The following is a 12,946-nucleotide window of genomic DNA, read 5'->3' on the forward strand; positions in this document are numbered from 1 at the left end:
CAAGGGCCTGAGTTCAATTCCTGGTTCCACTCAATAAATAAATAAATAAATAAATAAATAAATAAATAAAATGGTCAGCACATCAGACACTATTACATTTGTCATTGTCTTGCCCCCATAGTGGCCTATGATGCATTCACACGGACTGGGCATTGAGGGGGGCCCGAATCCAGTGTCCAGGGGAGGAGACCCCGGATGTCTGTGCCTCATTCTGGAGCTGGGTGAAGACTTCTGCCACTGATGCTGCATAATCGATCCCTTAATAATGAAATTGGTATGGGGGAAAGAAACTCAACCTGAAAGATCCGTGGGTTTGGTTCTCCAAGATCAAAGAATGAATCTGGGGAACAGCAGAGATTAAGAGCAGAATATTGGGAGAAGGAAAGCTTTTGTCTGGGAGAGAAGGACCAAAAGGGACCTAAGTGGGTTGCCCAGGACTGCCTTAAGGGTTTTTTTAGACCAAAACCACAAGGTGAGGCGAGTATAAGATGGGAAACATGGGGCTCACCAGGTGCCCATGAGGGGGGACAAAACTATGGTCCACAATAAGATGACAAGCACAATTGCTCAGGTAAAACTGATTAAATCAGGATCAAATGGGGGCGTGAGTCACACAGCAAGCCGGCCTGAATGCCGGACAGAGGCTCTTTCTGGAGGGGGTTGGGCTTGTTACTCTTTCTGGCTTTTTCAAGGTGACTGGTTCCTATTTAGAATGTCAGCGCCTGAGGTCCACTCCTAGAGAGGGGAGGTGTGGGCGCATTTGTTTCATCTGTTTTCCTGAGGCCTGGCCCCAGCGGAGCGGCTGTGTCTCCCCCTCTTGCAGGGCATCCCATCTTCCACACCGGCTCCTCTGAGGGCCAACCCCTTCTGCCTGCCTGCAGTGTTTCCATCTAACTTAGCTGCCTACAGCAAAACCATGACAGCATCACTTTCTTTTCTGTTGTTTACTGAATAATTATTTTTCTTTAAATCTTTCTCATTTCCTTTTAAACTTTCACTATTCCCTACCATTTGTTTGTTTGGGAGTTCTGAGTTGGGGGTGAAATAACAGGTGCAAGGAATTGGAGTTGACAGAAAAAAGAACTTGTGGCCTATTTTTTCCCTGGCTTTGCATGCTGGTGGCTGTGGTATTTCTGTGTATGTATATGTTGTATTTGCTACTTACAAGATGTCTCTTTTGGGGCCGAGGAGATGGCTCAGTAGAATAAATGCTTGCCTGGCAAACGCAAGGGCCTGAGTTCAATCCCTGGTTCCACCAAAAACCCCCCCAAATGTCTCTCTTTGTGGTGTACTTGAACTTGGCCGGTATGTGGCTGCTTCCTGGCAGAAGCCTGCTCCACACCCACAACCTGATAGGTTGCGATTTCTCACGTCCTATCTCAGACAGTTGCAGGAACCAGGGTGGGGTGCCGAGTGCTCACTCACCAGAGTGATTCCAGTCACCTGGCAGATTAGTGGTAGTGTCACAGCAGCTGTGGGTCCTGGCCAGGTTTCCAGGGTTTTGTGCACGAGGAACAAAGAACTGGAGTGTGGCACCTGAGGGCAAGAAAAAGCAGCTGAGTCACAGTCAGGTAACACCCTCAGAGGGAGCTGACAGCTTTGCTAGAGATTTGCTTGGGGGTCCACATGCAGCCGGCCTGTTGGGTCTTCCGGAGTGTGACTGATGGACTCAGGGCCGCTATGCATGCTGCACATGCCCACCCCGCCCCCAACTCACTCGTGCTCTGACGCAGGATATGCGGTCCACATCACCAACCTCCAGTGAGCTCCAGGAGAGGAAAGGTTGTTGTAGGTCACAGAGGAGCCCATGGCACACATACGTCCAGGGATTTCAGGACTTTCCTGGACAGGCTCAGGGGCCTTAGTTTTTCTTACCTCTGTCTCCAGGTCCTGTGCCTTAGACCAGAGGTGAGGAGTTGGCCCTGGACCGTGGCCTGGTCTAGTCTTGCCTTGTTGCCCTGGATTTAGCAGTAATCTTGCAGATGGAACTGAATGCGAGGGAGACTCTTTGTTTTGGAAGCAGTCACCCATTGTGTTAGCGTTCTGTGACTGTGACAAAGCGCTAGAGAAGTCCGTTGCTAAGAAGGAAAGGTTTGTCTTGGCTTATTGTTTCTGAGATCTCAGTCCGTGGTTAGCTGGGCCCAGAGGCATGGAAGCCGAAGCTGCTGACCTACTGGCAGCTGAGAGTAAAGACCCCAAAGGGCGACTTGAGCAATAGTCTCAGCTGCTTAGGAGGCTGAGGCAGGAGGATGAGGAGTTGGAGCCCAACCTGCAAGTTAGCAAGACCCAGTCTGAACAGGGAATAAGTAGGTAGGTGCGGAGTAAGGCAGGGAGAGAGATGAAGAGTCTGGGATTATGTCGGGTCTCGGCGCGTAGCTCAGGGCACGAGTGTGTGCTTGGCATATGAGAGCCCCAGGGTCACCCCAGCACCCTCCTCCCGAATCTCAGCATCCCAGGCAGATGTTTATCCCGAGGGAGTGAGTCAGACTGTGTCATATCCTTATGAGACACAAGAAGACTGAATACACAGCTGACTCCATTTTATCTATTACTTAATTTATTTTTCGTAATCTTTAAGAATCTGATAGTTGGCATTAAGTAGGACAGTTATTGTGTAAGTTTGCCCAGCTTTGCCTTTTCAGCAAGAACAGAATCCGCAGTGAAAGTGTCACAGTGGTGGATCCAGAAGGGCTATGACAGTACGGCTGCAGTGACTCGAAAGCCATCAGAGAGGAGCCCCGCGGGACTGTTTTCCCCAAGCTGGGTATGGTGGCACACACCCGTCATCCCCGTCCCCTGGGAGACCGAGCAGGCAGATTCCATGTTTGAGCTTGGCCTGGGTTAGAGACTTAGCAAAACCCTGTGTTGTAGTGAAAGAGAAGGGACTGGGGGATGTAGCTCAGCACACAGGCCCCAAGTTTAGTTCCCAGTATGGCAAACTAAAATTGCTAATGCTTGGTCTGTATAGGAGCTGTTAAATGCTTGCCAGAGAGCCGAGTTGTGAGAGTCCTTGTGTGAGTGTGTCCAGCACTTCGAGAGGACTGTGAATGAGGCGCCCGGGCTGTCAGGAAGGACGGCTGGCACCGCGCAACCGGAGCTGGCTTGCTTATGCCCACGGCCCCTTACTGCCAGCTGACACAGGCCAGGCAGAGCCAGGCGGGTGTCATGTGGCTTCGACTTCTCATTTTTTATTTTTCATGCCACACTACAGAGTTTGGATTTGCTCTACAGAGAATGTAACGCCGCTGAGGAGTTTTGAAAAAATAGTAGTGTTCCATGGCCAGGTTCACAACTTTAAAAAGTGACAAGTGTGTGAGGTGAAGAAAGTAGGTTGAGGGGGAGGCTGTGGGAACTTCCAGCTGAGAGCGGCAGACAGACAGACAGACAGACAGACAGACTGTGTCAGCACAGGGTATTAGGAGCACGATCCCGGAGCTTCGTCCTAACGTGTGGAAGAGTGTGCTGAACATTTACCTGACCCCTCTGCACACTGATGGCAGCACGGGCTCCGCGTCGCGTGTCGCATCTGGGTGTAGGATGGAGCTCCCCAGTTGAGAGGGGCGCAGTGCTCTTGTCCTTCAAGTTCTGCATTTCCCGCGCATTGCAGCCCCCGTGTGCCTGGCTTGGTGGACTGAGCGTAGCTTGTCTAGCTTTAAACTCAAAATGATACAGGAGCATTACGTGTACTCCTGGAGAGACCGCGTGTGAAGAACAGCTGCCAGTGCGAGGGAGCAGGAAGGGCGGGTGGTCACCATCCTAACTCCGGCGCGGTGATACAAGGGTGGTGATTAGCCAGGTGGTGGCAGGCCTGGCTCCTGGTCAGGGAGCCGAGTCTGCAGACGAGCACTCCAAGAAGCCCACCGGGAGCGTAGATTCAGCCCCCATATAAAATGAAAGGGACAGGGCCGGGGATGTGGCTCGGTGGCACAGTGCCTGCCCAGCAAGCGCGAGGCCCCGAGTTCGATTCCCGGTACCAAAAAAGAAAATAGTGAAAATAAGACCAAAAAAAAAAAAAAAAAAAAAAGTCCCTTTGGGAAAAAAAAATAAAAAAAGGGCTGGTGAGATGGCTCAGTGGTCTAAAGCACCTACTTAGAACAAGCTTAGCAAAGCACAGGGACCGCGGTTCAATCCCCCAGCACCACATGCCAGCCAGCCCCGCCCCCTGGTGGGCTGAGCTGGCCACACACACACACACACACACACACATAAATAAAATTTAAAAAAAAATAAAAAAGGGACAGAGTTTAATGAAAGGAAGCCTTTTATTTGTGAAGAGGAAAAGGAAGGAGGAGAGAGGAGGAGAGGGCTGCTTTTCTGGGGCCAGGGATCCTCCCCTGCGTGCGCCCGGAGCTTGCCTATCTGATGGGCTTTCTGCAGCCCCGCCTGACATCACTTTTACTTGAGCTTCTTGGGCTGTTTACTTGTCCTCAAGCTTTTGAGGCCTTCCCTTTGGGGTGGGCAGCGAGTGGGCAAGGGGGTGCCCTGTTCATGGCTGAGAGTTTGTGGATATCTATTGAACTCTATAATGACCCTCGAGTGAATAGCATACTTTAGGGTGAATGTAAGTATATGCATGTGTGTGTTAGCACGTGGGTGTGAGTACACACTCCCTTCAAGGTCGTCAGCCCCCTTCGTTTCCTCTGTTTTACAGGAGGTGGGGCGGGTTATTGTTTGTGACCCTGGCTTACTCTCTGTGGCCTTCCTGTCTGCTTTCTTTTTTTTTCCCCTTTCCTCTCTGGGTATAAATCCTAAGGCCATCTGGAATTTTTTTCTTTTCTTTTTCTGCCCCTGTCTTTGACCTACTTTTTAGGAGGATTTTTCATAAACTTTGTTTTTAACTCTTCCTAGGTAGGTTGGCTAGAAGACCTAATGAGGTCCCTACTTTATTTATTTTTCCTGTTTACAGACCCTTGACCCGACAGTAGGACAATGAGCTGACCAAAAAAATAAACAAAATTATAAATATTACAGTTTCTTTGCTTGCATGTACATTAGCGGATGCATGGATAAAGAAGGTGTGTTTGTAGTACTGCCCGGCCATAATAAGGATAAGTGAGGCATTGGTGGGAAAACACGTGCGTCTTGTGATCGTAGCATTAAGCAAAATGGATCAGACACACAAGCTTGAATATTGCACAGTTCTCCTATATGCGAAACTCAAAATATGACTAAAGAACAAAAATAAGTAATAGAAAGTGGGAAGATAGGTCTTTTGCCTAAGGGAAGAAGACCAGGAGGTGGGGGAGGGCAGAGGGGGTGAGAGAACAGTTCAGCTGTGCGTGCACCCACCACCCGTGAAGAGTGGGATCGTTATGCGCCGTCAGCATGCCCTAATGCAAATAAATATTGAAAAAAGTAAAGTGTAAATCAAGGAAAAGAGATTCTTTGAGGGCCGAATTTGCATTCGCTATTGTTTAAGTATGGATTTTGCCTTGTGTTCTTTCAGTGCCTTGAGAAACTGTTATGAACTCAGTATTTCAAACGCTTTCCATTTTGCTTTTGTATCTTACTCCGCATCCTGTTCTTGTGGATTTTAATGTACTCACTCAGTAGTGCATGTAGAGAACCAGTAAGGTACATGTCTCGGAGCCAGAGTTAGAGGTCTCGCTGGGCCCCATAATGAGAGAATTGTGGTGAGTGGCTCAGAAATGCTTAAAAGCTAAGGCAAAAAGAGGTAGGTTGTTCAAGGGTCTGGTAGGATGTCACTGTGTCCACGTGACGTGGGTGCCTTTGTGAGTGTTGTATGTGGGCACAGTTGTTCTGTACACTCAGTCCCACCATTGGACAGCCAGCAGGTGCAAGGTTTGGAGACGTCTTCATCGACCAAAGATCACAAATCCTGCTTCACACGTTGGTTTTCTTTTTTAGCATAAGTCTCTTCATAAGCTCTTTCTTCATACACTATTGCTCATTTAATGACCTGTTCAGTAACTGTTCATACTCAAAACACAGTAAATTGTGCAACAGGTGGCCTAGGGTGGCTTTTAAAAATTTAAAAGATCATTTATTTATTTGGTGCAGGGTTACGCTAATGCAGCTCAGACTCATAGTGATCTTCCTGTCTCAGCCTCCCCAGTGCTGGGATTATAGACGTGCGCCATCATGCCCAGTTTCGGTGGCTGGCTTGGGACACCCGGGGTTCTGGGGCCAGCACAGCAGGTGGTACTGAGGATCAAACCCGGGTCTTTGCGCTTGCCAGGCAGGTGCTGAGACTGCTGAGCTATCTCTCTGGCCCCTAAGTTGTTTTTTCTAAAGTAAAACTTCAGTATTCAAGTTTAATTACAGTGTGGGATAAATAAGTGCGATTTGGGTGGTGGTTTGGGCTCTCATCTCTGAAAGGTTGGCCGTCACTGCTCAAGGCTATCGCAAGAGCTTTGAACCAGTGTCCCCATCCTTCGGTGGGGTGTGTGCCTTGAAGGCCATGCGGCCGCAGCCTCCAGTCCCAGAAGCTCACAGACTGAGGACGAATGGCCGGATGATGCAGAGGCTTCTGCACCATGAGTTTGTAGTAACCTCGGCTTTGTTCATCTGTTCTCCTCTTCTTACACCATCTTTTCCATGCAGTCCTTTTGCCCACTGTGGATTCAGCAGGAGTGGGATTCAAAGCCACTGTTGTCCCACAGTGCTGAGACACACTGTGGAGCACGCAGCTGCGACCTTCTTGTGAGGAATCCCGGAGTGCTGCGCATCTCTGGAATGGAGGTGTGCGCAGCGGCTCCTGCGGCCAGCCCTGCCCTGCACCTGCAGACTGCCAGCCTCTCATCTGTGAAGGATTAACATGGCCTTTGTAGCTGCAGGCTCCGTTTGCTTTCTGCCTGTCCAATGGTGTATAGCAAGCGTCGCTGTGTTTCCATGGTAGTGCGGTGGGGAGGGTCACACCTTTTGGGCGTGCGTTGTGGTGAGCTCCCACGGTCCTCACTGGGGATCACAGATCTGCCTTATACAGTGGTGCAGGCTCTGTGGCTGGGCACAGTGATGTCCTCGGGACTCTGTCTCTTCTGGCTCAGGGCAAGTGACTCATCACTGCTCATTTCTTCCACCATTGCCACTGCAGTCCTGATGGGCACTAGCAGTTGGCGTCTCCGTTTCTTCCTCACTTATGAGACACCACTATATATTTTTTCTGTTTTAATTAAAAATATTTTTGAGGGGGGAGCAGGGTCTCCCTGTGTAGCCAGGGCTGGCCTGGAACTTAGGACACTCCCCCTATGAGAGAGTGGCTGGCCAGGAGCTATCCTGGGGCGGGGCCAGCTGAGCCCAGAACTCAGCCCCTCAGCCTGGTTGTCTGGCAGCTCCCAGCTGAGTTTAGAAGGAGCGTTGACAGCTGCAGGCTGCATGGGTTTGGATCCAGCCTCCCTGTCAGAAAACCAGCCTGAACTGCAGGAGAAGTAAAGGTGCAGGCCCCCCAAGACTGTCCACTGCCTGGTGTGAAGCTATAACTGGCCTGCTGGGACAGATCAGCAGCACCTCGGCTCTGTCACCATAGGTTGTCTACCGGTGACAGCAGAGACAAACCTGAAAGTGGACTTTCTCTCTCTCTCGGTGGTGGTATTTATTTTTCTTCACAGGATTGATTATAGGTGTGTACCACCACACCCTGCTTTTTTCTTTTATTTAAAGCCAAATGACTTTTTTGTTTAGTTTTCCGTGTGCTTCTAAAAACAAACAGAAGACTAGAATTTGTTTTCAAAGTGCAGAAATGCTTGAGACGCAGCAGTTGCTTTTCTTCCTTGCACTTGTGGCTCTGGAGAAGTTGGGGGAGTTCGCCCACGTTATTACCCCAGTCTGCACAGGCAGGCTTGCAGAGGTTCTAAGCAGCAGGTTCTCCAAAGTTGTAGCAGCACTAACAAATAGTAACGTGGGCATTCCACACAGCAATCGCTCGGAATTCCCACGTCATCCCAGTGCCCGTTGTTATTTCTCTTGAAAGAGGTAGCCTCTGCAAGAAAGCCTGCCTCGCTGTCTGTCACAGAGTTCGTGCTTAATACATAAAAGGCATCTGAACTTTCCCACATCTCAGTAAAGCAGTCACTTCAAAATAAAAGCATGTAAAGAGAATTCACTTCACGGCTTCTCCTTTCTGGGAAAAGGAGCAGCCTGAAGTGAAACTTGTTGCATAACTCTGGGTTTTGTTCCCCTTTTTGGCTGAATGTGATAGGGCTACTCAGAGAGCGCTCTATTTTCAGAGTCAGTGGATACCAACAGAAAGCTGTAGATAGGGCTGGTCAAATAGCTCAGCGGATTAAAGTGCCTGCAAGCAGGTGCAGGGGTCGGGGGTTCAGTCTCCAGGCCTGTTGTGCCAGCCATGCCCATGGTGGTGCATGCCTGTAATCCCAGCACTTGGGAGTCTATAAACAGGCGGATCCCTATGAGTCCAATCTAGTAGTGAGACCCTGAAAACCCTGCAGACCCTTCCCTAAAAAAAAAAAAAAAAAAAAGTAGGAAGCTGGAGAATCAATTTGACACTTTTCTTTTTGGTGCTGGGGATTGAACCCAGGGCCTTTGCACTGAGCTACATCCCCAGTGCTTTTTACATTAAAAAATTTTGAGACAGGGTCTCCTAAGTTGCCCAGGTTGGGCTTGAGCTTGTGATCCTCCTGCCTCAGCTTCCCAGAGTACTGGGATTATAGGCAAGCATCACCATGCTCAACTCAATCTGACACTTTAATAACAAGGGCTTGTTGAAGGGTTTTGAATAAATTTTTAGAAGGTTAGTATTTCTGCAGCTTGTCTTTGTATAAAGCCAGAAGCTTCCTGATGCCAAGAAAACAGTAAGGGGAAAGTACCAATGAGCGCTGGACAGGAAGCTTCAAGATACATGGAGTGGTTACAGTGTCATCAGACCCTGGGGTGTGGCTGGATTCTGGGTAGTTTTGAAAGACTGATCAAAAAATAAGGTGTATGTTTTAATTTTTAATAATACATTACACTGGCTGACTTCCGCGAAGATGGTAGAATGATGAACAGCAGGGAAAGAACCTCCCTGAGATTTGCTGTCCAGACATTGGAATACCGCAACACAAGGAAGAAGAGGAGGAGGGAGGGAAGCAGGTCCCTTGGGTCCACGAAGGATCTGAAACAGGAGTGAAGCCCATGGGGAGAGTGAAGGAAGGAAAGGAGTGGTTCAAACCTGCGGACACACAGTGACTGCTGGCGACCCCAGAGGACACCACCAAAAGACACGGCAGGGGCAGGGCACAGTGGACAGGGAGGACTGCGCTAGCTGGGGTGAGCACCGCGGGCTTCGTTGCCCGTGGGAGGGAGTGGCTAGCCAGGAGCTATCCTGGGGCGGGGCCAACTGAGCCCAGAACTCAGACCCTCAGCCTGGTTGTCTGGCAGCTCCCTGCTGAGTTTAAACCCACAGAAGGAGCGTTGACAGCTGCAGGCTGCGCGGCTCCTGTCACAGCCTCCCTGCCAGAAAACCAGCCTGAACTGCAGTGGAAATAAAGGTGCAGGCCCACGAGACTGTCTACTGCCTGGCGTGATGCTGTGGCTGACCTGCTGGGACAGATCAGCGGGACCTAGACAACCCCGCAGGTTGTCTACCGGTGACAGCAGAGACAAACCTGCAAGCCGACTTCCTCGTTCAGTGGTGGTGGTATTTTTCTTCATTGTTTGATCTTTTTGAGCATTTTTTTTTTTTTTTTCCCAGAACCGGGCATTGAACTCAGGCCCTTGCGTTTGCCAGGGAAGCGCTTATTCTACCGAGCCATCTTCCCGCCCCCTTGAGCATGGTTTCTAGGGGTTTGGTTTTTTTAATGGTGGTGCTGGTCCTGTACTTCCTCCCTTCTCGTTCCCAATGCATTCTGCGCGTTCACCAAAGCTTGCGTGATCTTTTGTCCTCCTGCTTTGCTTCTAATCTTTTACTCTTCTTTTTTCTATTTTTTTTTTTTTTTTCCCCTAACGTCTTTTAAAAATGTGCAGTCTTTCTGCCCCATCGGCTGTGGAAAGCGCTCCTTGGCAAGTGGCCCCCATCTCCTCCCAGCGGCGCACCATTTGCCCTGCAGTGCTAGTCGTGCTGCCACTAGGGGGCAGGAGAGCGGCACGACTCGCAGGCTGCCGGCTGGTGAGCCGGGCGCCCCAGGGAAGGATCGCCCTCGGGCTTACTCCCTGCCGCATACTTACTTTCCTTGCAGTGATGAAAGGCTTACTTAGGATGTTACACCTTAAATGCCGGAATCACTTGGAAACTTGCAACCCCGAGTGACCGCGGACACTGCCATCCCGGAGCGTGGCCGAAGCTGGCTTTCCCAGGCCCTCTGGCTAGTTACTGGCCCTTCTTCTGTGACTTCCGGTTCTGCGTCCATGCTTCTAGTGTCCCCAATGTGGAAGGTGTTCTGCGCTCGGCCTCTGGCTGCCTGTGATCCTGAAGGTCCCTCTTGCACAACTCGGGCCAGACACTGTTGCTTGGCAGATGCCAGCTGGCAGACTCGCCAGCTTGGTACTTGCAAGCAGCAGCCGGCGCTCAGATGCGAAACTGTAGACTCCCAGTGGCCAGCACTCGGGCTGTGTGATGAATGAACAAAGCTCCTCTGTGTCCCTACTTCGCAGCTAGGGCTGTACCTGGGGTTGGCAGGCGGTTTCCCTCACGCCTGTTCCTCATCCGTTGCTTGTTGTGGCTGTTTCTTTTGCTTGAGAATGTGTCAGTGACCTGGGTTTGGTACTGACCCGTCATATCTCATGTGCCAATTGGGAAGGAAAACCGTTCCCCTCAGAGCCCCAGCCTAAACTGTTCCTGCTTTGTCACGATAGTGGGCTTTTACGTAGTCGGGCTCCTTGGGGGTAGAGTGTGGAAGGCGTTTCAGCGTAGTCTCAGGAGAGCTGACAGCAGCTGTACTTTGGGTGGGGGCGTCAAGCTTCCTAACCCCTGCCCTGTGCTTGGCCAGGGGGCATGAGGATCGGAAGCACAACTTACCCTTTGTGTGTGTGTGTGTGTGTGTGTGTGTGTGTACACATGCTAGCTGCTTTTTTCTTTTTAAGTCAGACCCACTAATGGGCCAAAACCAGAGTTTGCAAACCTCCTGCCTTGAAGAAACCAAAGCCTTTCAGGTTGGTGGCTTCCCGGTGCCAGATACCAATTGTGGAGGTCCCACGTGTGGCCACCGCTGGTGAGGCTGGCTGGAGCCTGGATGTTGCGCCCCCCTCCCCACATCCAGCATGGCGGCTGCAGCTGCTGTGGCTTGCTCAGGCCGGCGAGATGAGGGCAGACAGTGTGAGCAGCCAGAAAGCGCAGCGTGAGCACTGGAGAATCCCGGCTCCCGTGTCCACCACGGCTTTGGCTTACCTTAGGTTTCTTTTGTGGGGCGAGTTCAGCCCTTCAGGTGTGGCTTCGTTGACACCCAGCCCTTAGGGAGTTCCAAAAACCCCAAGACCCCCTGCCCTCAGGATGCATGACCTGGTGACCTTGGTCTTGGTCACAGTCACGTTGCCCCTCCCAGACAGCCCTGGGAGAGGAGAGGGAGAGTCATCTTTAGTCAAAAGAACCAAACGGGCTGGGGAGATGGCTCAGTGGAATAAGTGCTTCCCTGGCAAGCACAAGGGCCTGAGTTCAATCCCTGCTTCTGCCAAAAACAAACAAAGCCCAGGAGTTAACTGGTTTATGCTAAGCCACCTAGCTAGGACAGAAAGGATGGAGCTTCAGCCTGGGTTTGCCTTTCCTGAAATGCTGCAGCCAAGAGTGGCAAGGCTAAGAGGAGACATGGTTGTGGGTCAGACTTCCACCTCTGGGCAGCAAGTTTGTTTAATTGTAGTGGAATAAAGCAGCATTCACACAGCATTGTGTAAAGGTTACACATGCATTCTCTCTGGTTTTCCTTCAGTTATCTCTGTGTGTGTGTGTGTGTGTGTGTGTGTAAGACAGGGTCTTGCTATGCAGTTTAAGATGGCCTTGAACTTGCAGTGATCCTCCTGCCTCAGCCTCCGAGTTCAGCCATCATTTTCTTTCTACATCTTTGTTAGTATCCATATTTGTGCAGTACGTGATGGCTACACACCCCACGGTGATCTGTTTGTCTTCCCCCTTTCTGCCTTTTCTCTCCCTCTTTCCATCCCTAGATCCTTTTCCCAGGCCCCAAATCTCTACCTCACTGTTCCTTTCATCTTTCTTTTCTTTTGCTCTTGAAATTGTTTATACTTTGCATTTCTTAGGTGTTTCTTTCTTTTTCTTTTTTCATTTGTGTATTTGGTACAAGGTCTCACTATGCAGCTTGGACTTGTAATGATTCTCCTGTTTTCAGCCTCCCCAGTGCTGGGATTACAGGCTTGCGCCAACATGCCTGCACTCTAGTCTCTGGCTCAGCGTGCCCTGGGGGTGGGGCCGGCTTGGCATGCAGGTATACTTTGCCTTCCTAATATAAGAGAAACTGGGCAATATTTGACTTTCTGTCTCTGATTTATTGCATCTGACATTCTGGTCTCGAGGTGTATCCACTTTGTGCAAAGTGATTCAAATTTGTACATCCTCCTTATCGGTTCGAGTGTGGGTGGCACACAGGCCGTGCCCAAGATTCCGCTCCCAAGAGCTGCACTGCTATAACCACAGGCGCGTGTGCATCACCCTCACCAGATGTGTTTACTCTTCAGGAAGATGCCTAGATGTGGTATAGCTGGTTTGAGTGGAATTTTTAGGGTTCTTTCTTTGGTTTTGAGGAAACTCCTACTGATCTCAACAGTGGCTGTTCTGCTTCACAATCTACCCAACAACACAGAAAGATTCCTTTCTCACAACCTTGCCAGGATTTGTTGTTTTGAGTTCGCGATAGCCACGTTTTCTAGACTATGATGGAATTTCAGTGTGATTTTAATTTTAATTTCTGTGGCCAAAGATGCTAAACATTTTCTCATGTACTTACTGGCCATTTGTACCTCTTCATTTGAGAAGTGTCTGTTCATTTCAGTTGCCACCCCCTTTCCCCCCTGCGCCCCTTGAGGCAGCATTTTTTTTTTT

The 12,946-nt window shown here is 50.1% G+C and overlaps 1 protein-coding gene across 1 annotated transcript in view; it reads left to right on the forward strand.

Annotated features, from left to right (window-relative positions):
* Nucleotides 1-12,946, forward strand: part of Fgd4 (FYVE, RhoGEF and PH domain containing 4) — a 232,783-nt gene that overhangs the window by 55,340 nt on the left and 164,497 nt on the right. The window lies entirely within an intron of this gene.

The sequence above is a fragment of the Octodon degus genome, unplaced genomic scaffold (assembly GCF_000260255.1).
Source record: "Octodon degus isolate 3935 unplaced genomic scaffold, OctDeg1.0 scaffold00047, whole genome shotgun sequence".
NCBI lineage: Eukaryota > Metazoa > Chordata > Mammalia > Rodentia > Octodontidae > Octodon > Octodon degus.